This window comes from Hibiscus syriacus, unplaced genomic scaffold (assembly GCF_006381635.1).
Source record: "Hibiscus syriacus cultivar Baekdansim isolate YM2019G1 unplaced genomic scaffold, ASM638163v2 tig00111208_pilon, whole genome shotgun sequence".
In the NCBI taxonomy this organism is placed as follows: Eukaryota; Viridiplantae; Streptophyta; class Magnoliopsida; order Malvales; family Malvaceae; genus Hibiscus; species Hibiscus syriacus.
This window is the reverse complement of record NW_024063020.1, coordinates 1,463,478-1,487,745: the sequence shown is the minus strand read 5'-3', so window position 1 is coordinate 1,487,745 and position 24,268 is coordinate 1,463,478. Positions and strand designations below refer to the sequence as shown.

The 24,268-nt window shown below is 33.8% G+C and overlaps 1 pseudogene; it reads right to left on the bottom strand.

The window, feature by feature from the left end:
- Positions 1-24: 24 nt before the first annotated feature.
- LOC120155863 lies at positions 25-23,625 on the bottom strand (annotated as a pseudogene).
- Positions 23,626-24,268: the final 643 nt, after the last annotated feature.

The following is a 24,268-nucleotide window of genomic DNA, read 5'->3' as shown; positions in this document are numbered from 1 at the left end:
CAGAATTCTTTGAATCTTGTTTCACTAACAGAGCCTAATATGAGTAGTTTTGGTTTCATAACAGCCCAAGCTCCAATCTTTACACACACCTCTTACACTTTTAACCAAATCCCTGCACATCATTTTCACTCTTCCTTCCCCTTCTCTTTGCATTATCACCACAATCTTCGTCACTCCATTCCCTTTCACCACCGCTTCCTTCACCCTCTCCTCTTTCTGCAAGCAACACCCGCTCCACAGCACCACCACTGCGTCCTCCGTCGCCGTTCTCGACACCTTCAACAGCTTCTCCACCACCGCCGCCGCACATTTCGTGTTCGAGCTGATCGCCGACCTGCCTTCGCTGCTACTGCTTGCTAACAGCTTCAACGACTTTTCGGTAATCGACGAGTTCGATAGGATCTCGACGATGCCGTTCTCGATGAGGCGGGACTTGATGGAACGAGTTACTGAAACGGTGGTTAGAATGGAGGTGACGACGTCGTTTAGAAACTGGTCGTTGTTGTTTGGAGGAGGTGGAGGAGGACGGGTATAAGATCTGTGAGTCGAAGATTCTGCGTTTGAATTCTGAGTCGAGTGCTAGTGAGTCCAGGACTCGGACTGATTTGACCTTCGAGCCGGGGCTTCCATTTCAGAGAATGAAAACGATCGCCGATTAGAAATCACTTTCCTGATTGCTTTTCAAAATTAATTTGTTTAATCGTTCTTTAACTCCATTTTCGCCCAAAATCAAATTCAAAATCCCAACCGCCATTTCCAAAGCTTTGATTTCCACACATTTCCTTCTCAAAACTATGGCGACCGCCTCAACAAAACCGTCGAATCTAACAACAGATATCTGGTTCTCTTCACAATAGCTCACGAATTCGGCAACTTCAGACAATGATTCCACACAGCTCTGGCTCTCAATCTTCTCCTTCAATAGCTTAGCTCGAACCTCGGAGATCGCCGGAGAAGTCGCCGAAAGAAGCCGTGGAGAGTTAGCACCTGGCCGGAGAGTAGAAGATTGGATCCAGAGATTGATTAGACGATGGAGAGTGAGGTTAGGGATGAAATCCTTGGATGGAAGAACCTGCATGGTGGCGGGACATGTGTCGTGACCGGATTCGAGCCATTGCTGGATGCTGGAACGGTCGTAGGTAACCCCAGTACAGAGGCTAACCGGAGATTTCATCACGTCCAGTGAAATTGGACACCGGAAAACACTCGGTACGGTTATGTACACATCCTCTTTCACCATCTTTTTGCGCAGAGAGAGAGAGAGAGAAGTTTTGCTTGGCTCTGAATACAAGGAAGGTATTTTTATATAGAGGGATTAGAGTCAAAGTGTATGTGAAGTGGTGTGGTTTGTGTTGTGCTGTGAAATTTTGGATTGTTTCAGGAAAGGCGGGTTAATATACGGTTAATATACGATAGTATCGGATACATTAAAATGTATTTAATAAATTCGGTTTAGCGGTATCTATTATGTTGACCACTAATAATGTTTTAGGTAGAAAATATAAAAAACTATTAAAAAATTTGGTAACCGGTAAACTTTGGTTATCGGTAAGTATCTATCCTTTTTATAAAAGTGTCCATACTTTTAACATATCAAGTAAATTTTACCGGTTTTGTCATAATGAATCTGGTTTTGTCATATTTTTACCTGTTATATTGTAAAGTATCTATCCTTTTTATAAAAGTGTACATACTTATTTCACTGTGAAAATATATTTATTATTATCTTTGGTTAATATTGTTAAATTTAAATTCTAAATAATATTTATAAATATCAAAACAATCAAATAATTTTGTGTGTAAATGAAATTATTAAATTAATATTGTAGGTGGAAAACATGAAACACTATTAAAAAAAATTGAAACATAAATTACATAACTTTAAAAGAAGTATATATCATTTTTATAAAAGTGTCAATACTTATTTCACTGTAGAAAACATATTTATTATTATATTTGGTTAATATTGTTAAATTTAAATTCTAAATAATATTTTATAAAATATTAAATAATCAAATAATTTTTGTGTAAATGAAATTATTAAATTAATATTGTAGGTGGAAACATGAAACACTATTAAAAAAAATTGAAACATAAATTACATAACTTTAAAAAAAGTATATATCATTTTTATAAAAGTGTACATACGTATAAAAGTAGGTCTAAGTCATGAAGAAATATTAAAAAATTGTGCTACCGGTTCGTGTCGATCCAAATAAAAAATGTGTCGATCCAAAATGATATAACAGGTAAAACTATGACAAAACCGGTATAGAAATGATAAAACCGGTAAAGCGCTACCGGATACATTTAAAGTGTCGGTACTTTAATATAAGGATCGACACTTCGTGAATTTAAAAGAGAAGCAGTTTTAAATACTATAAAGTGTCGATACTTTTAAAAAATGTATCGATCCAAAACGATATACCTGGTAAAAATATGATAAAACCAGTTACAAAATGATAAAACCGGTAAAACGTTACCGGATATATTGAAAGTGTCGATACTTTATATAAGGATCGACACTTTGTGAAGTTAAAAGAGAAGCAGTTTTAGCGCCTATAATGTGTCGATACTTTAAAAAAATATATCGATCCACAACGATATAACAGGTAAAAATATGATAAAACCGGTATCAAAATGATAAAACCGGTAAAATGATACCGGATATATTGAAAGTGTCGATACTTTCGTAAGTACGTGTAATAGATTATCGACACTTTCAAAGAAATAGGTAATTATCCTTTCGAAAGTATCGACACCTGACATAAAAGTATCGACACTTTTGTATTTGTATCGATTAAATATAAATAACATATCCGATCAAAATATAAGCTAAATCTCCTATGAAAATAGATAGAACGGACGAGTTTTTGAAATCGAAGCGTAATTGTTGCTGCATTTCAGAAGGCGTTTCTAAAGCGAAGTTTGTTTGTTTGTTGCTGCAGTCGAATCGAAAAGTATGTTATCGAAACCCTAATTTTTTATTATTACAGTAATCGCGATAGGGTTTTTATGTGTTGTTTGGGGTTTTGGAGTAAAGAAGCATTTGGGAACGATTGCAGGTAGAAAGTGATATTCAAGGAAAAATATAAATGTCGATACTTTTATTAAAAATTATAGGTAGAAAATGATATTATAGGTTGTATAAATGTGCCGACACATTTTGGTGTGGCCATTCAAATTCTTTTGAAGAAAACCGTTTTACCACAAGAGTAGTTATCTATATTTGTATATTGAATAAAGTGTATGTAACAAAATAATTTGATTTGCGTAAACTGATATATGAAGGAAAAATGGAGTCAATGGGTTGGAAAATTGTTGGTGGAGCAGATGACTTTGAAATTAAGGCCGAGACTCGAAAGCAACCCAAGGGTAGATATATGTACTTCTAGTAAGTATCAATGTCTTTTTGTTATTATTGTTGAAATGGTAATTGGATTAAGTATCGATAAACTTTAAATTGATTACAAATTTTAAATGTTGACAGTATGGCCGAATGCAAAAGGATGAAGGAAGATGGCACACAGAGCGTTCGGTATGTAAAATGAAATTGACATTGAGTAGTATTTAATGTTAATGTATTGATTAAGAACGTTTATGTTTTATATTAGGTGACAAAAGATGTGAGGTCCAAATGGAATTCAATGAGTGATGCTGAAAAGGACCTTACATCACACAGTCAAGGAATGATAGTAAAGAATACAAGAACGGAGGAAAGCACATGAAAATAAGGTATTCATTAAACTTGTAAATACGTTGATACAAATATATAAGAACTATAACATTATATATTGTTAAAAAATGTAGGAAGTGTCGACAAGATGCAGCATTAAAAGGGTGAATTTATTAATTAAACACCTTAAGGAGAAGGGTCAGTTGAATGTGCTGGGAGAAATAGGTTTTGGATCGTTGGTAGGAGTAAGGGATCAACCTATTCGGAGGGAATTATGTCGATCCTTGATGGCGCAATTTGATGTCAGGCAATGTATTGCTAAATATGGTGATTTTTCATTTCCTCTCGGGATCCCATGTGCTGCAGCCGTATTGGGGGTAGAAAATGAAGGCAAAAGTGTTGTAGAAGTCTGTAAGAGTAAGGACTGGAAAGCACTTGCCTCCAAATATGGTTTGAAGCATAATGTGACATATGCTGAAATTGAAGAGGAAATAAAAAGTGGATCTTACGTTGGGGATGAACTGAAGGCCAGAGTTCTATTATACCTTGTCGGTATCTTTCTTTGTCCAACGGGTAATACGTCAACGAACAAAGAACATATGAAGCTCATTTGTGATGAAGGCTTGAAGGGTGAATTCAATTGGGCTGAATATATCCATTCGAGATTGATTGAATCAATAATCACCTTTAAAAAGGGCAGCCAGAGATACCTCAAAGGGTGCATAGCAATCTTAGAGGTAAATGAGTTGAAGAACTTTTTTGTGTTTTTATATAAAAATATAAATTTTATTATAAATGCAGGTTGCACTGTTCAATTTTTGGTCGGGCTGTGAGGCAGTGCCGGCTTATGAAAAAACCGGAGTGGCACGCATCCGTGAATGGGGGAAGGAAGAGGTGGTTAGAGTGATGGTGAAGTTGAAGTTGGATAGAGCGAAGAAGCAAGAAAGGGTAATAAATGTAATTAAATAATATTAAGAATATAATCAATGTCTTAATATTGTAATTTAATTTTGAAGGTTATTGGAAAGGATGTAGAGGAGGCAGTGGAGGCAGAGGAGAAGAAAGGAGGGATGGTTGTATTGGGGGATGACGGTGAGTGGGACGATGGTGAGGGAAAACGTAGTAACTTCGACATTTTGATGTCTGAATTGGCTGATATCAAAAAAATCCAATTTGAAATCATGCAAAGACAATCAAGAGTCGAAGAGAAACTTGAGAGAGTCGAAGATACACTTGAGAGGCATAAGGGGGTAGTGGAAGGAAAAATAGATGGAGTGGTGAAAGAAGTAGAGGTGTTGAGGGGTGAAGTGGTGAAGTGGTGAAAGAAGTTGGGGTGTTAAGGGGTGATATTAAGATGGTGACGGGTGAAAAATTTGAGGGAGTGGTGAAGGAGGTTGTGGAATTGAGGAGTGAACTTACGGGGGTGAAGGGGGTGGTTGATAAATACTTGGATGAAGGAGATCAATTGAAGGGTGAAATAAAAGAGATGAAGAGCTATGTAGAAAAAAATACGATGAACTGAAAAAATGAAGAAGAAAAGAGGGAGGAGGAAGAAGAAGAGATGGAAGAAATGAGGAGGAAGGAAGTCAATGTCATTTATACACCGGAGAGTGTTATAGCAGCAGATTTGGATTCGGAATGTCCTGCACCCCATAAGAAGAAGCAGAAGGTAAGTTGAATAAAAGAAAACTTTATTTGATTTTTATTATGTTGTTGTGACAAAAATTTGTATGCAAAATTGTAGGTTGAAAAAGCGGATATTCCAAGCGGAATTGATGACATCGAAGCTGCAATTTGTGATTATTTATGGAATAGCGAGTTAGAATCGGAGTAAGTGAAATATATTGTTTTGTGAGTGATATTTAAATATTTCATGACAACATATTAATCCTAATGATTCATACAGATATTCTGTAATCTCAATGGGAAATCAATTCGCTACTGTATACGACGTTGCACCGTTGAAGCCTACGGAATGGGTTGGCGGTGTGGTAAGTAGAAAGTAGAAAATGTTAAAACTTATTGAATATGTTCTGATTGTGTAATTAATTTTGTTAGGTTATCGATTTGCTCGCCTGGACAATATGCTACGATTCTCAAAAGTCACTCCGGAGGATTGGCTACCTTCCATACCTCTTAGCGGTGAGTTAAATTAATAAATGTTGAAAAGTAGTGTTATAGACGGTAAATTAATAATGTTTGTTGCGTAATTACAACAACAGGCATTGGATGCCAACAACAAAGAAAGTGTTGAGAGTATTTCTACCTTCTGGGGTCTCATATTGGATAACTATGTGAAATTCACCGACTGTGAGAAGGTAAGACACCATACCAATTGCAAATGATGTTTTTGGATATAGAATGTTGAATTTTGTCAAATTGGGTGTGAAATTTGTTGCAGATCATGATCACAATAAACTACCATAATTCACATTGGTATCTGTTGGTGTTGGATATGGTAGATCGTGTTGCAACAATATATGATAGTATGTTTACAACTGAAGTAGCTAAACAGAGAGTGAAGGATGCTAAGAGATTGGTATGTATGTATGTATGTATGAAAGGACATTATGTAAATTATAATGCATAATTTTTTTGGTGCATAACTTCTTCTATTTTAATGCAGATTAAAATATTAGATTCTTATAATAAGAAACGCATTTGGGTTGAATCCTGTGGATCTCTAGGAAAGTATCCCTTGAAAAATTTCAAATTTGTGGAGTATAAGAAGAATAAGCAATTGAATGGGTATGAGATCTTATCACAAATAGAAAGCTTAATTTATGCAGTATTCATCATAATTGACATGTGTGGTTTTCAAATTTTGTAACAGACATGATTACGGCATGTATGTGATGATGTGGATGGAATCGATCGGTTCTACAGGGGCAACTGGTGATTTTGTAAGTGGATAGAAAAATTCGTTTGTGGTAAAATTGTTAAAAGTCGTAGATTGAATGTTGTAGTTGACAATACTTAACGTTCTGACAATATGAATATAGGTTGTTGGAGACTGGGATCGATCATGAATATTAAACGATCTCGTAAGCCACAATCAAAATGAACGAAGACATGAGATAACAAAAGCTGCCATATTACATAAGAATAACAAAAGGATGCAATGATGTAAATGTAGGGTTAATTTTGTATAAGATTTATAATTTGTATACGATTTATATTTTTGTATGTGAATATAATTATGAATGAGATGAGAAAAGTTAGCAGTATGTTGTTGTACATGTTTCTTATACACATTAAGGGTCATATTGATACTTTGAAGTAAAAGGCAAATTTACAATATGGCCAACAGGGTGCAACCATAAAGTGTCGATCCATATATAAAAAGTGTCGATCCCAAAAACATCGAAAACCAAAAGTATAATGTAATATGTAATTTTTCAATCTAACCAGTACAAGTATACCGATTTTATGAGAGAATATGTCTAAATAATGTGTCGACACTATTTTAGTTTGTGTCGATATTTTTGTTCCAGAATGAATGGAAAACAGGGTGCAACCATAAAGTGTCGATCCATATATAAAAAGTGTCGATCCCAAAAACATCGAACCCAAAAGTATAATGTAATATGTAATTTTTCAATTTAACCGGTACAAGTATACCGGTTTTATGAGAGAATATGTCTAAATAATGTGTCGACACTATTTTAGTTTGTGTCGATATTTTTGGTCCAGAATGAATGGAAAACAGGGTGCAACCATAAAGTGTCGATCCATATATAAAAAGTGTCGATCCCAAAAACATCGAACCCAAAAGTATAATGTAAATGTAATTTTTCAATCTAACCGGTACAAGTATACCGGTTTTATGAGAGAATATGTCTAAATAATGTGTCGACACTTTTTAGTTGGTGTCGATATTTTTGGTCCAGAATGAATGGAAAACAGGGTGCAACATAAAGTGTCGATCCATATAAAAAGTGTCGATCCCAAAAATATCGAACCCAAAAGTATAATGTAATATGTAATTTTTCAATCTAACCGGTACAAATATACCGGTTTTATGAGAGAATATGTCTAAATAATGTGTCGACACGTTTTAGTTGGTGTCGATATTTTTGGTCCAGAATGAATGGAAAACAGGGTGCACCCATAAAGTGTCGATCCATATATAAAAAGTGTCGATCCCAAAAACATCGAACCCAAAAGTATAATGTAATATATAATTTTTCAATCTAACCGGTACAAGCATACCGGTTTTATGAGAGAATATGTCTAAATAATGTGTCGACACTTTTTAGTTTGTGTCGATACTAATTTAAATATCAAGTGTTTTTCCACCGTTCACTATATATAGTACTCTTAATCGAGAAACCCTAAACATAAAGGCAAGCAGGCAGAAGATAACTCTTCCTCTTTCTTCTACCGTTATCAAGTGACGATCAGATATTCAGGTAAATTTATCGATATTTTATGGGTTTGATTGATTTCTATATTGGAGTTTTTTTCCTGAATGTGTTTGTGTTCCATTGTAATAGCATCCAACCAAAATGGCTCCAAAACGTCAGCGTCAGAAGCGAGGTCTTTCTCAAAGCTCTTTTCAACCCAGTTCTTCTCAACCACAACCTCCTTCTGTAATAAACGATTCTTCTGAGGAAATCAGGTCCTTCGAAACTCTGAACTTTAGATCCGATATGGAGAAAGAAAGATGGCAGACGAGTTTTAAAGTAAGGAAGATTCGTCCCGAACGTGTCATTGACCTGGGTTTCTTGTTTGATGATAAATATGCATTTAGTTTTAAATCCACATTTACATATTGGGGTTGGCTTGAATTCCTTGGTGTAGAACCAAGATATTATCCCAACCTAGTTAGAGTCTTCTACAACAATGCTTCCTTACAGCATGAGCCTAATAAGACTAATATAATAGGAATTAATACACATGTCATGGGGAAGGATATATATATATATATCTCCAGAAACTATTGCGGAGGGTTTAGGTGTAGCGAATACAGGGGATTCAGATGAAAATGGTGTAGATTGGTCTACAATTAAACGGGTTGCTAGAAATAGCCCAATTCACCTCGATGTAGAGTCGAGAGTGTTTCACAAAATGCTCACATGGTATATCCGGCCTAGTGGGGAAAAACATTCAACGCTTCAAGACAGCGATTATTGGTGGATAGCAAAGTATAAATCCAAAACGGCTCCAAACATTACAAAACTCATATTTAATACAATTGTATATATGGTCACAAAGGGAGCAACAATTTCAACTACACTACCATATGGATGTGTCATCACCCATCTGTTGAAGAAGAAGGAAGTTGATTTTTCGCATGACGCCCCTGTTCGATTAACCCACAAGATTGACATGGTATTTATTAAAAAAGCGGGATATGATTTTGTTGAAAAACTCGGTTGGAAGCGTGTCAAAGAGGTCGGATTAGATCAAGAGAGGGAGGAAATAGACCCCGTTGGCTATGAAGAAGAGCAACCAAGTGGAGACGCAATGATGGAAGAAGCTCCAGTTGCAGAGGATGTCACAATTAAGACCGTGATGGAATACATGGTCAATTTTCGGGAGCATATTGATTCCCTTGTGAGTGGAATGCGATCCGATATTTCATCATTGCAACGTGAAGTCTCCATGTTGCGTAACGAATTACGTCACGACATCAACGAGTTAGGTAATTCATTATCTATGTTTCTTAACATTTACACGTTCTGAACTTTATTTTATTTTCTTTTAACAGATGTGGACAACTAAGCGGTCGCAGAAGATGAAGCTGACGATGAAGATGACGATGATGACGATGAAGCTGACGATGAAGATGATGACGATGATGATGATGATGATGAAGATGATGATCCAAACAAGTATATCGTGTCTGCACGCCGCCTTCAAGAAAACTTTTAATTTTTGATCTCAATTGTGTCCTTGCCTACATCCCAAGACTGCCTGCAGGTTTTAATTCTATTCTTTTGTATCCATTATTTTAACATATAAGCGTAGAACTTTAATCTCATTTTCTTCATGTTGTAGATGTTGTCCTCAGAAGAGGATTATTTGAATTTATGCAATTTTGTGTCGACAATTTTGTTGTTGCCTTTGGTCTTCAAAGATGAGGTTAGAACATGTTTGAAGCAATTGAATTGCTGTAGTCAAAATCGTTAATATATTTGAATGTTAACATTCAAACTTGATTACAATCTCAGGCATAACGTCGACCGTGTACTTGAGAAACTACCTGTATTTTCCGAGCATTTTCTATTCGTGTGGGTAAGATAATGTCATTACAGTTTGCTGACTTTTCGTTGTCTATGATTCCTACATATTTATGTTCGACTGTTTGTGAACAAGATCAAAAAAATGCAAACATACGATTCTGTTACCTACTGTAAAGATCTCAATGATGTTTGGAACGCGTGTCCAGATTTTAACGAGCTAAATACACTTTTGGTCGATGATTCAGCGGAAAAAAGATTTATAATCCGGTAAGTTGCATTTATGCAATATGTTTTTCCAGTTGAACAGGTGTTCAGACATTGATTATTTTAACAACTTATGTGTTATATAGAAATACAATTACATATGTCCACATACCTTTGACGCTGCTTCCCATTCGAACGACAATGCTCTAGGTATGACACAAATTTATTCATGCTTATGCGAATTTAGTTTATTGTTAGTAAAATTGCACCTCATTAGTTGATAATTGAAATTATTTATGTATGTCCTCAGAAAAAGGCGGAAACATACGAGAGTATTTGGAAAATTTGTTGAAGGCCTCTAATGTTACGGACTTCGTTAGAAATAACCCTTTTTCATCGGATTAATTTTGTTTGTCGGTACATTATTTGAACATTCTTGTGTATTTATATTTTGGTGTGATTATATGTGTGTATATTTTCATTAATTATTCCATATTGCTTCTATGTGTACATATACATTTGAGGATTGTTGAAATATCAATACTAATGTATTTTACATCTGCTTGCAAATGTATCGAAACACATGACTATAGCATTGTTTTCGATGATATCCACAACAAAGTGTTGATTTAAAAAAGTGTCGACTGAAAAATGTAATAGACAATTTTGTAATATAACCGGTATAAATATACCGGTTTACTTATAAAATAGGTAAATATAAGCGCTACCTATTACATAACTTACATATTATTAAATTAAAAACAATAAACATATATATTACATATTTATTATTATATTTGGTTAATGTTGTTAAATTTAAATTCTAAATATTATTTTATAAAATATCAAAACAATCAAATAATTTTTTGTGCAAATGAAATTATTAAATTAATATTATAGGTGGAAAACATGAAACATACTTAAAAAAATTGAAACATAAATTACATATCTTTAAAAAAAGTATCGATCCTTTTTATAAAAAGTATGGACACTTTCAATATAATAGGTAAAAATATGATGTAATAGGTAGCGCTTATATAATGTAATAGGTATCGTTTATATAATGTAATAGGTAGTGGTTATATTGTAAAGTATCTATCTTTTTTATAAAAGTGTCTATAGTTTTTTCACTGTGGAAAACATTAATTTAAGGTTATCTTTTGAGTGAGTTTTAAGATATTAATTTAGTAATTATAGGCGTCTAATGATTTATTTTTAACGTTACGATATATATTATTATTAAATTAAAAATTCTTAATATTATTTTATAAAATATCAAAACAATCAAATAATTTTTTGTGCAAATGAAATTATTAAATTAATATTGTAGGTGGAAAACATGAAACATACTTAAAAAAAATTGAAACATAAATTACATATCTTTAAAAAAAGTATCGATCTTTTTTATAAAAAGTATGGACACTTTCAACATATTATAATAAAATAGGTAAATTTGCAATGCTATCGGTATAAATATACCGGTTTTATGCGCGAATAGGTCTACAACCTATATCGACACTTTTTAATATTGTGTCGGTACTTTATGTCCAGATTGGAAGAAAAATGTGTCGATACATTGTCAAAAAGTGTCGAAATTTACACATCGGAACCCATAATTATAATGTAATAGATAATTTTGTAATATAACCGGTATAAATATACCGGTTTTATGCGCGAATAGGTCTACAACCTATATCGACACTTTTTAATATTGTGTCGGTACTTTATGTCTAGATTGGAAGAAAAATGTGTCGATACATTGTCAAAAAGTGTCGACATTTACACATCGGAACCCATAATTATAATGTAATAGATAATTTTGTAATATAAACGGTATAAATATACCAGTTTTATGCGCGAATAGGTCTACAACCTATATCGACACTTTTTAATATTCTGTCGGTACTTTATGTCCAGATTGGAAGAAAAATGTGTCGATACGATTTAAAAAAATGTCGACATTTACACATCGGAACCCAGATTTATAATGTAATAGATAATTTTGTAATATAACCGGTATAAATATACCGGTTTTATGAGCGAATAGGTCTACAACCTATATCGACACTTTCTAATATTGTGTCGATACCATTTAAAAAAGTGTCGGTAATTTTAAGTAACGCGGTTTTTCTTCCTTCATTCAAAATATTTATATGTACATACAATAAGAGTCATGTTGATACTTACGATATATTATATGGAGATCGTTGTCATTCCATTCCGTCTTCGAAAAAATCAGTTGATGTAGGCTGTGTGCTTGTACTCAAACTGAGCTTGACTTGAGGACATGTTAGTTTGTTATGTCCCTCACCGTTGCAGTACCCACATCGCCTAATTTTCTTCTCGACCTTGTTCTTCGGCACTTCTTTTCGCTTGCGTTGTTTTCGTTAAGGGTCACGAACATTGTTTACTACAATGCTATGGTTGACTGAATGATTCAAACCAAACGAGTTTTCTAATTCTTCTATTAGTTTTTTCATCTCATCTCTTGCGGTTTTGAAAGACTCTGTCTTTGATGCAATGTAGCATAACCTACTTGACGTTGAACGTAGAGCAGCGAACCTTGCCATTTGCATCACTTCTGGAGACACATTTAAATCAACATAGCTGGGTGCAGAAGCCTTCGCATCATTAGTCCACCTACTTTGAATCAAAGTCCCGGGCAAATATGTGTAGTCCAATTGCTTCAAAATATGAAGTTGATGGCGACACGGAAGTCCAACGGTCTCGAATTTTTTGCATGAGCAAATTAGAGTTTTCGTACGAGAATCAAAACTAATTTCAAATTTCCTATTTTTTTCTGCGTACTTTGACAAAATATAATGTTGACATTCATCTGATAAGGACTTAATCTATGCCTCAATCCGGTACAATGTCTCCCGTATAAGTTCATCTTGGAACACATGAAAAGATTCGCGGGTAAAAATCGCAGCGGCATGGCTTTCAAGGTCGACCAGTTTTGTGATCTGGAAGGGCTTCGTATGGGAACTTAAGTAATCCGTTTTCAACTCGTTCATACGCATTCTACTAATTCCATCTTCAATTGCACAAACAACATCTAAATATGTCTTCTTGTGTTTCAGTGCAATAGCTAGTGAAGCATTCATAGACTCACACCTTTGTGTTGAGCGAATATTGGAAAAGAAATGACCGGTTAGATATGCTTGTGCCCATAAGTGTCGTGTATTTCCCTTCTCAATCACCCATGGATGCTTTTGGACGTTGAATTCTGAAACAACCGAATGCCATTGAATATCAAATTCCTTGGTTGTCCACCAGGAAGCCATGCATTTTGAGAATGATGCTGTAAACTTTGGGTCACCAATATTAGCTTGTGCATTACGAGAAAGATGCCAAGAACATAATCTGTGCTTAGCATAAGGGATAACAGATTTGATAGCCCTTTGCATTGCCCTATCCCCATCGGTTATAACGGAAATAGGTGATTTATTCATCATGGCTTCTAAAAAATTCTGTAGCACCCACTCAAAAGATTGAGACGTCTCGTCAGCGATTATGGCAGTGGCAAACACAATTGTGTTATGGTGATGATTGACACCAACAATAGGCATAATTGGTCGACCATACAAATTATCTTTGTACGTTGTGTCGAACGCAATTACATCACCGAAGCATGTGTAATCTGATCTCGATGTAGAATCCGACCAAATAAGATTATACAATGCCCCCGATTCGTCTACCGAGTATGTCATAAAAAACCCGGGATCATCATGTTTCTATAATCAAAGTAGGCAATAAGCGCATTCACATCCCCATCGACGATTTCCTTTGCTTTACCTCTTTGAAGTGCATTGTAGAGGTCTTTATGTGTAAATCCAACATTATGATAGCCCCCTGCCTGCTGCGTTAAATAGTTCATTACTTGTGACGTGCCAACACCGACCTCTTTCAATGTTGTTGCCTCATCGATATCAGCCTTACTTACAGCTCTATAGAACGCATAAATGGTGTCATAGCAGGTGTGCACAATGCATGATTATGTTTCTGATCAGATTACTTATAACCCACTGATCGTTTGTATTTGTTGCTGTAACTACGACTCTAGCCTTACATCCTGTTCTGTGACTGGCGTATGAGCACGTTGACGATCAACAGTTGACTTTTGATACTCGAAACCCTTCTTTGGAACAACAAAATTCTTGTGTCTTCACATTCCCTTCCACGTCAAGCCGTGTTGTTCCCTTACGTGCACTAAACCCATGTTCCCGTGCGAATCCCTTGTAAAAGTGTCAAGCTTGATCACGTGAACAGAAGAGCTGACCAACCAATCTGTCAGATTCATCAACATTATGTACTTCATGGCATTCCTCGGTTGGCTTAACATTGTCTACATCAGTATTATCCATGGCAAAAATTTTGTTGTGCAAGTTCAGTGCTCCAGGAGTTGATGGAGAGTAAGCAAAGGTTCATTTTGAACATGTTTCAGTCGTGCTGCTTTCAATAGGATGTGGCATTGGTAGTGGTAGTTAAAGGGTGGGTACAACATTAAATTCGCAGTACATATTTAGGTATGTACAATAACTACAAGTATATATTATCATTAAATTTAGGTATGTACAATAACTACAAATTTAGGTATGTTTGTTAACTACATATTTAAGTATATACATCTTTGAGTGAGTTTTAAGATATTAATTTAGTAATTATAGGCGTCTAATGATTTTTTTTTACGTTACGGTATATATTATTATTAATTAAAACAATAAACATATATTACATATTTATTATTATCTTTGGTTAATGTTGTTAAATTTAAATTCTAAATATTATTTTATAAAATATCAAAACAATCAAATAATTTTTTGTGTAAATGAAATTATTAAATTAATATTGTAGGTGGAAAACATGAAACACTGTTAAAAAATTGAAACATAAATTACATAACTTTTAAAAAAAGTATCGATCCTTTTATAAAAAGTATGGACACTTTCAAATAATAGGTAAAAATATGATGTAATAGGTAGCGCTTATATAATGTAATAGGTACGTTTATATAATGTAATAGGTAGTGGTTATATTGTAAAGTATCTATCCTTTTTATAAAAGTGTCCATACTTTTTTCACTGTGGAAAACATTAATTTAATGTTATCTTTTGAGTGAGTTTTAAGATATTAATTTAGTAATTATAGGCGTCTAATGATTTATTTTTTACGTTACGATATATATTATTATTAAATTAAAAATTCTAAATATTATTTTATAAAATATCAAAACAATCAAATAATTTTTTGTGCAAATGAAATTATTAAATCAAATAATTCAAATTTAAAATTAATCAACAAATCAATTAATCATTGTTGTGGGTACATTATTTGAACATTGTTATGGGTACATTATTTGGAAAAATAATGTTCCGGACTTTGTTAGAAATAACTCTTTTTCATTGGATTAATTTCATTTTTGTGGGTACATTATTTGAACATTGTTATATATAAATTTGTTGTGTATGTATGTTTTGGTTTGATTATATTGTATGTATTTTCATTCAGTTGAGATGGGTTATGTATAACAAAACAATCTATCTCTTCCATGTGAGTACTTTATTCCAACCATGTGACAAGTGTGACAACTCCATCAACTCACAACTCAGCTTTGAACTCAATCAATATTGTCTTTTAGCTTGATGGTTCATAAAGCATGTTACTTGAACAGTATGAATCAATTATGCAATTTTCATGTTCAATTTAATACTGCATTTCAAATTCATTTCATATGTAATTGGAGTTTGAATTTCAATTTCAATTTGAGTTTGAATTTCAATATATATTTCGGCTCCACTATAAATATTAGCCCAAGCCAATATGCATGTTATCATTGATTATTCCTAATTTTCATTGTTTTTTTTTCCAACGTTTAAACGCGAGGGAAAATCCCGACCATTGTATTTTTGGTCAACTTTAAAGCGTCAGAAACGTTTCGGGCGTATGATCTGGGTGGTATACAAGAAATGTAACAAATAGCAACTAAAATCATAAGTCCGAAATGCTTCTGAGTACCACCCAAATCATAAGTCCGAAATACTTCCGATGCTCATCAAAATCCAAAGCTCATATGGTGCCAAGCAAAAGGAAATCAAAATCCAAATCTCATATGATGCCAAGCAAAAGGAAATCAAAATCTACAACTTGAGTTTGAACATTGATATGATATGTTCAGTTTATCATGTTGGGATTTTCTCGTTTTTGATTGCTTGGATAGTTGTTCTCTTGCTTTTTCAAGTGTCCTTAGCTTGTAATTTATAGCTTGGAATGTGTTTGATGTTGTATATATTATTATTAAATTAAAAATAAAAAACATATATATTACATATTTATTATTATCTTTGGTTAATGTTTTTAATTTAAATTCTAATATTATTTTATAAATATCAAACAATCAAATAATTTTTTGTGCAAATGAAATTATTAAATTAATATTGTAGGTGGAAAACATGAAACACTATTAAAAAAATTGAAACATAATTACATAACTTTAAAAGAAGTATCGATCATTTTTATAAAAAGTATGGACACTTTCAATAATAGGTAAAAATATGATGTAATAGGTAGCGCTTATATAATGTAATAGGTATCGTTTATATAATGTAATAGGTAGTGATTATATTGTAAAGTATCTATCCTTTTTATAAAAGTGTCCATACTTTTTTCACTGTGGAAAACATTAATTTAAGGTTATCCTTTGAGTGAGTTTTAAGATATTAATTTAGTAATTATAGGCGTCTAATGATTTATTTTTTTACGTCACGATATATATTATTATTAAATTAAAAATTCTAAATATATTTTATAAATATCAAAATAATCAAATAATTTTTTGTGCAAATGAAATTATTAAATTAATATTGTAGGTGGAAACATGAAACACTATTAAAAAAATTGAAACATAAATTACATAACTTTAAAAGAAGTATCGATCCTTTTTATAAAAAGTATGGACACTTTCAATATAATAGGTAAAAATATGATGTAATAGGTAGCGCTTATATAATGTAATAGGTATCGTTTATATAATGTAATAGGTAGTGGTTATATTGTAAAGTATCTATCCTTTTTATAAAAGTGTCCATACTTTTTCACTGTGGAAAACATTAATTTAAGGTTATCTTTTGAGTGAGTTTTAAGATATTAATTTAGTAATTATAGGCGTCTAATGATTTTTTTTTTACGTTACGATATATTATTATTAAATTAAAAATTCTAAATAATATTTTATAAAATATCAAAACAATCAAATAATTTTTGTGCAAATGAAATTATTAAATTAATATTGTAGGTGGAAAATATGAAACATACTTAAAAAAATTGAAACATAAATTACATATATTTAAAAAAAGTATCGATCTTTTTTATAAAAAGTATGGACACTTTCAATATAATAGGTAAAAATATGATGTAATAGGTAGCGCTTATATATGTAATAGGTATCGTTTATATAATGTAATAGGTAGTGGTTATATTGTAAGTATCTATCTTTTTTAAAAGTGTCTATACTTTTTTCACTGTGGAAAACATTAATTTAAGGTTATCTTTTGAGTGAGTTTTAAGATATTAATTTAGTAATTATAGGCGACTAATGATTTATTTTTTACGTTACGATATATTATTATTAAATTAAAATTCTTAATATTATTTTATAAAATATCAAAACAATCAAATAATTTTTTGTGCAAATGAAATTATTAAATTAATATTGTAGGTGGAAAACATGAAACATACTTAAAAAAAATTGAAACATAAATTACATAACTTTAAAAGAAGTATCGATCCTTTTTATAAAAAGTATGGACACTTTCAATATAATATAATGTAATAGGTAAATTTGCAATGCTATCGGTATAAATATACCGGTTTACTTATAAAATAGGTAAATATAAGCGCTACCTATTACATTATATAAGCGCTACCTAGTATTTTATTGTACTTTATAATATTTCCGGTTAAATAATATAACATAACCGGTATAAATTTTAACCGGTCACTTGTTTAACCGGTCACGCTGTATATTAGCCGTTTTTTAGGCGCCACACCGCATAACTACCCGTGAAATTCGGGTTAATTTTTATCAATAATAACAAATTTACCTTGAAAATTATTATATAGGTAATTAGTGTGAAAATGATTGTACTAAAAATCACCCCAAAATATATTCCCAGAAAAGAGTAGAGGGGTCACAATGGTCCCTCTTAAAACCCAATCTCCTTAGACAGAACTACCAAGATAAATAATTTTAATAGGACAATAATTAACAACAACTATACCCGACAATAGATATTAAATAGATATAAAAGGGAACACCAAAATTTAACGAGGTTAGGCCAAAATTATGCCTACATCCTCGAACACTACTAAAATAATATTCACTAATAGAGGAAATATTACAAAGAGAGAGAAATGGTACAAATAGCCTTTAATATAGAAAAAGGCTTATATTTGTTGGATATTAAACTAAGGAGGAGGAGGGTTCTATTTATAACAAAAGAATTTCCCATCCTCCTTATACAAAACTAATGTGAGATTCAAAATTTGCCAAAAAACCAACAAATCTCCACCTTGGCAAATTCCACACACATCTCTCAAAAATCAAATCTTCAATAGTGTCTGCAAATTTATCTTTCAATTTGTAACAATATTGACCAAGTCTAAACAAGGTTTAAACTTGACCGTAGTTACCACTTTTGTCAACATATCAAAAGGATTCTCAGTGATCCGAATCTTCTGGATTATGACTCCACCTTCTTCTAGAATCTCTCGTACAAAGTGATATCGAACATCGATGTGCTTCGTCCTTGCATGGTAAACCTGGTTCTTTGTTAAATGAATAGCACTCTGACTGTCATAGTGCACTTTGATGTGCTTCTGTTCCATTCCCAATTCACCAAGCAACCCTTGAAGCCAAATTGCCTCCTTCACAGCCTCTGTAACTGCCATATACTCTGCTTCTGTAGTAGACAAAGCCACTGTTGACTGTAAGGTGGACTTCCAACTGACTGGTGCTTTTGCAAATGTAAACATATAACCAGTAGTTGATTGACGCTTGTCTAAATCACCTGCATAGTCTGAATCACAATAGCCAACTGCACACTGACCATCTTGTTTGTCCTGCTAAAAGACAAAACCAACATCTACGGTGTTCATAATATACCGCATAATCCATTTCACAGCTTGACAATGCTCCTTTCCAGGATCATACATATACCTGCTCACAACCCCAACTGCCTGTGAAATATCGGGTCTCGTACACACCATTGCATACATCAAGCTACCAACAGTACTTGCATAAGGAACCTTTGACATGCATTCCCGTTCTGCATCATCCTTAGGTGACATGGATGCACCGAGCTTGAAATGAGGAGCAAGAGGTGTACTAACTGGTTTTGACTTCTCATTCATGCCAAAACGTTTTAGTACCTTCCTCATATATTCTTTTTGAGACAAACAAAGCCTCCCCAATTTTTTATCCCTTGATATCTCCATGCCTAGAATCTTCTTCGCTTCACCAAGATCCTTCATCTCAAACTCCCTGTTCAATTGAGTCTTTAGTTTCGTAATTTCTGTCTGACTCTTGGAAGCTATCAGCATATCATCAACATAAAGAAGAAGATATATATATTATTCGTCTTGTAGTTTGCGTAAATACACAAAATGATCATATTTTCTTCTTGTGTACTTCTGCCCTATCATAAACTTGTCAAATCGCTTGTACTACTGCCTTGGAGACTGCTTCAATCCGTACAACGATTTTTCTAATTTTCACACCATCTTTTTTTTTCAGCAACTTTGAATCCATCTGGCTGAGTCATGTAGATTTCCTCATCCAAGTCTCCATATAAAAATGCAGTTTTTACATCCATCTGAACTAGTTCCAAATCCAACTACGCTACCAAAGCCAACAAAATTCTGATGGAGGAATGTTTTACAACTAGAGAAAATACTTCATTATAATCAACTCATTCCGTTTGAGCGTAGCCTTTAGCCACCAATCTTGCTTTGTAGCGGATGTTATTATTGTCAGGAAATCCATCTTTCTTTGCATATACCCACTTGCACCTAATTGCATTATTTCCCTTCGGAAGACTAATTAGTTTCCACATCTGATTCTTTTGAAGGGATTGCATTTCTTCATTCATGGCGATCCTCCACTTTTTATGTTCTGAAATTTGGACTGCTTCATTAAAAGTGGCAGGAACGTCATCAATTGCAATTGGTGATGCAAAAGAAACCATATCATCATAAGGAGCAGGTTGTATAATGGTCCTCTTTCCCTTTCTGAGTGCAATTGATTCATGTTGCTGTGGAGGTTCTTGGGTCTGAACCTCTTCTTCATCTGACTCTTCTTCTACCAAAGGAGAGTCAACATCAGTTTCTTTACTGGTTGGGACAATTCTACTTCCTTCAAACTCCACCTGTTTGGGAGTTCCATATGTCTGCTCCAATTTTTCTGAAGTCACCTTTCTCAACATGATAGATTCATCAAAGGTAATATCCCTGCTGAAGATTATTTTCTTTGTTTCTGGACACCAAAGACGATAGCCTTTCACACCAAAGGTGATCCCCATAAAGATCACCTTCTTTGTTCTTGGATCCAGCTTTGACTCCTAAACATGGTAGTATGCAGTGGAACCAAACACATGTAAGGAATCATAATCTGTAGTAGGTTCTCCAAACCATTTCTCTAATGGTGTTTTACCACCAATAGCAGTCGATGGTAAGCAGTTGACAAGGTGACAAGCATAGACCAAAGCCTCAGCCCAAAATTCTTTGCCTAACCCAATATTAGACAACATACACCGAACCTTCTCCACTAATGTCCGGTTCATACGCTTTGCCACTCTATTCTGTTGTGGTGTATATCTAACAGTGAAGTGCCTGACAATACCTTCTTCTTCACAGACTTTCAGAAATGGATCATTTTTGTACTCTCAACCATTGTCTGTACGGAGACGTTTGATTTTTCTGCATGTTTGAGTCTCCACCATCTTTTTCCATTTAAGGAAAAATCCTAGCACCTCATCCTTTATCTTCATTGTATACACCCAAACTCTCTGGGAAAAATCATCAACAAAGGTGACATAATAGTGTGTTCCTCCCAATGAAGTTGTCTTGGAAGGCCCCCATACATCTGAATGAATATAATCCAAAATACATTTAGTATCATGGATTGTTGTTCCAAATTTCACCCTCGTCTTCTTCCCTTTGATGCAATGCTCACAAAAAGCTAATTTGAAAGCCCGAGCACCCTTCAATAATCCTTGATCTATCAGCAATTTCAAGGATTTTTCACCAACATGCCCCAAATGCATATGCCATAACCTGGTTGCTATTGATTCTTGTTCATCAGTAGAAGTTGTCGTTGCTGCTGTCCCAACAATTGTACTACCCAGAAAGTAATACACATTGTTTCTTTTTTGGATTCCCTTCATTATCACCAGTGCACCAGAGATAATCCTCATAATCTTATCTTTTGCCCTCATTTCTAAACCTTTTGACTCTAAGGTTCCCACAGAGATGAGATTTCTCATTAAATCTGGTACATAATGGACACCTGTTAAGGTTCTGATTGATCTATCCTGATTCCTCAAGCGAATTGAACCAATCCTAACTATGTCAAGAGGGGAATTATTTACTGTATAGACAATTCCACATTTTAGTTCTTTAAAATCAAAGAACCATTCTCTATTGGGTGTCATATGGTGGCTACAAGCTGAATCTAACAGCCATGTGCTGGAACAGCTGGTTGATGGCGTAGCAGCGAATGCAAAATCTGAATCTGCATCATCATACTCGACCATATTTGACTCTGAGACAGCCTTTCCCATTTTAAGTTTGCCTTTATTCTTTAGCCTGGGACATTCTTTCTTCCAGTTCCCTTTTTCTCGACAAAAAGCACATTCATCTTTGCTCAATCTGGACTTTGACTTCGATCTCCCTCTCATTCCTTTATTCTGACTCTTCGAACGACCTCTAACAAAAAGAGCTTCTGCTTCGACACTTGTATTTTCTTGTTTGTATTTCTTTCTCAATTCATAACTATACAAGGCAGTAGTTACTTCACTGAGAGACACATCAACCTTCCCATGAAGTAGAGTAGTTTCAAGATACTCAAACTCATCAGGAAGTGATCACATCAACATCAGAGCCAGATCTTCGTCTTCAAAAGTCACATCCATATTCATCAGATCTGTCACCAGCTGATTAAAGCTAGTAATGTGATCATTCATAGTGATACTTGGTACATAGTTAAAGCAAAACAATCTCTTTTTCATGTAGAGCTTGTTATGTCCGCTTTTCTTCAAAAATTTCTTCTTCATTGCCTTCCACAATTTACTTGCAGAAGTTTTCTTAGAAAATGCATACTTCTGCTCTCTAGAAAGACACGATCGAATAGTACCACATGCCAATCTATTGATCATCTTCCATTCTTTCTCCTCAACATCATCTGGTTTCTCTCCTTCAATAGCAATGTCTAGACCCTGCTGAAATAGAGCATCTAAAACCTCACTTTACCACATGCCGAAATGACCAGTGCCATAAAAAATCTCTACTGCAAATCTAACATTTGTCACAACATTTCTTGCCAAAATTGAAGATGAAGAAGCTGTTGACGATGATGTGGATGTTTTTGTGTCATCTGTCATTTCTACTACAAATTCTATTTAATAGTTGTCAATGCATAATGTCAATTAGCCCAAGGAAAATTTTTCTAATGTGGAAGATCAGTCTAAGGCGCAACCACAGAGCATACTAAAATAAACCAAGAGCTCTGATACCAATTGTTGTGGAATTCGGGTTAATTTCCACCAATAATAACAAATTCACCTTGAAAACTATTATCTAGGTGACTAGTATGAAAACGATTATACTAAAAATCACCTCAATGTAGATTTCCAGGAAAGAGTGGAGGGCTCACAATGGTCCTCTTAAAACTCATTCTCCTTAGACAGAACTACCAAGACAAGTAATTTTAATAGGACAATAATTAACAACAACTATACCCGACAATAGATATTAAATAGATATAAAAGGGAACACCAAAATTTAACGAGGTTAGGCTAAAATTATACCTACGTCCTCGAACACTACTAAAATAATATTTCACTAATAGAGGAAATATTACAAAGAGAGAGAAATAGCACAAATAGCCTTTAATATAGAAGAAGACTTATATTTGTGGGATACTAAACTAAGGATGAGGAGGGTTCTATTTATAACAAAAGAATTTCTCTTCCTCCTTATACAAAACCAATGTGGGATTCAAAATTTACCAAAAAACCAACAGTTTGAACGTCTTATTTTAATGAGGGTAGTTGGTCAAATAATCAAATGTGTGGGCCTTTTTTAAATTTTATTTAATTTACTCAAAATATTAAACTATAATTATTTTAATTTGTAGAACAATAAATTTAAAGTTTAATATAAAATAAGTGTTCAGATTATACTAATTTTTTAAATGGGTTTCTAAATTTTTTCGGTCAATTCATATGTCTAATGTTAAAACTTTATTACTTTAAGTGTCTCGACCGTAACTGTCATTAAAAAATCTCGTTTAATGACACTTGTTACGCTTATATAATTTGAAAATTTTTATTTTTTGAAAAAAAAAGTTAAAAATTATAGAAAAGTAAAATCCTTAACTTCAAAACCTATTTCACCGGCATCATCAGCTATTTTTTACCATATTCGACGACTGTCTCTATCGCCACCCACCTACTAACCGAACATCACATTTGTTTTCACCCCCAAACCCCTAATAATGTACGAGGATTTAGATTTATTCCTGCGACGGGAGGAAATGAGAGTGAATTTTCTTTCACTGCATCAGGAGGGGATTGAATTTTTATTCATGCAACACGTTTGGGTGGTGAAATTAGAGCAACATGCCTGTTTAATCAATAAAAACTACTCACTATCAAAATGAAAGATGATCGATTATCTACCCAAGAAGATAGAGAGTACCACATACAAGAAAAAGTCACAAATAGAGTTGAACCAAGTAACATTGCAAAGGCATAATGATAGTAGGGTCGGGATATCCCCACCCTCCGAATCAGACGTGAAGGTTTCCCCTCATCCGACTCTCTGCAGGGGAATCCCCACTCATTGTTTCCCCTAATATCCTCCCTTTACCACATCACGGGGGTTTACAAGATATCCCAGAGGCTAGCTCGAAAAGGTTGTTATA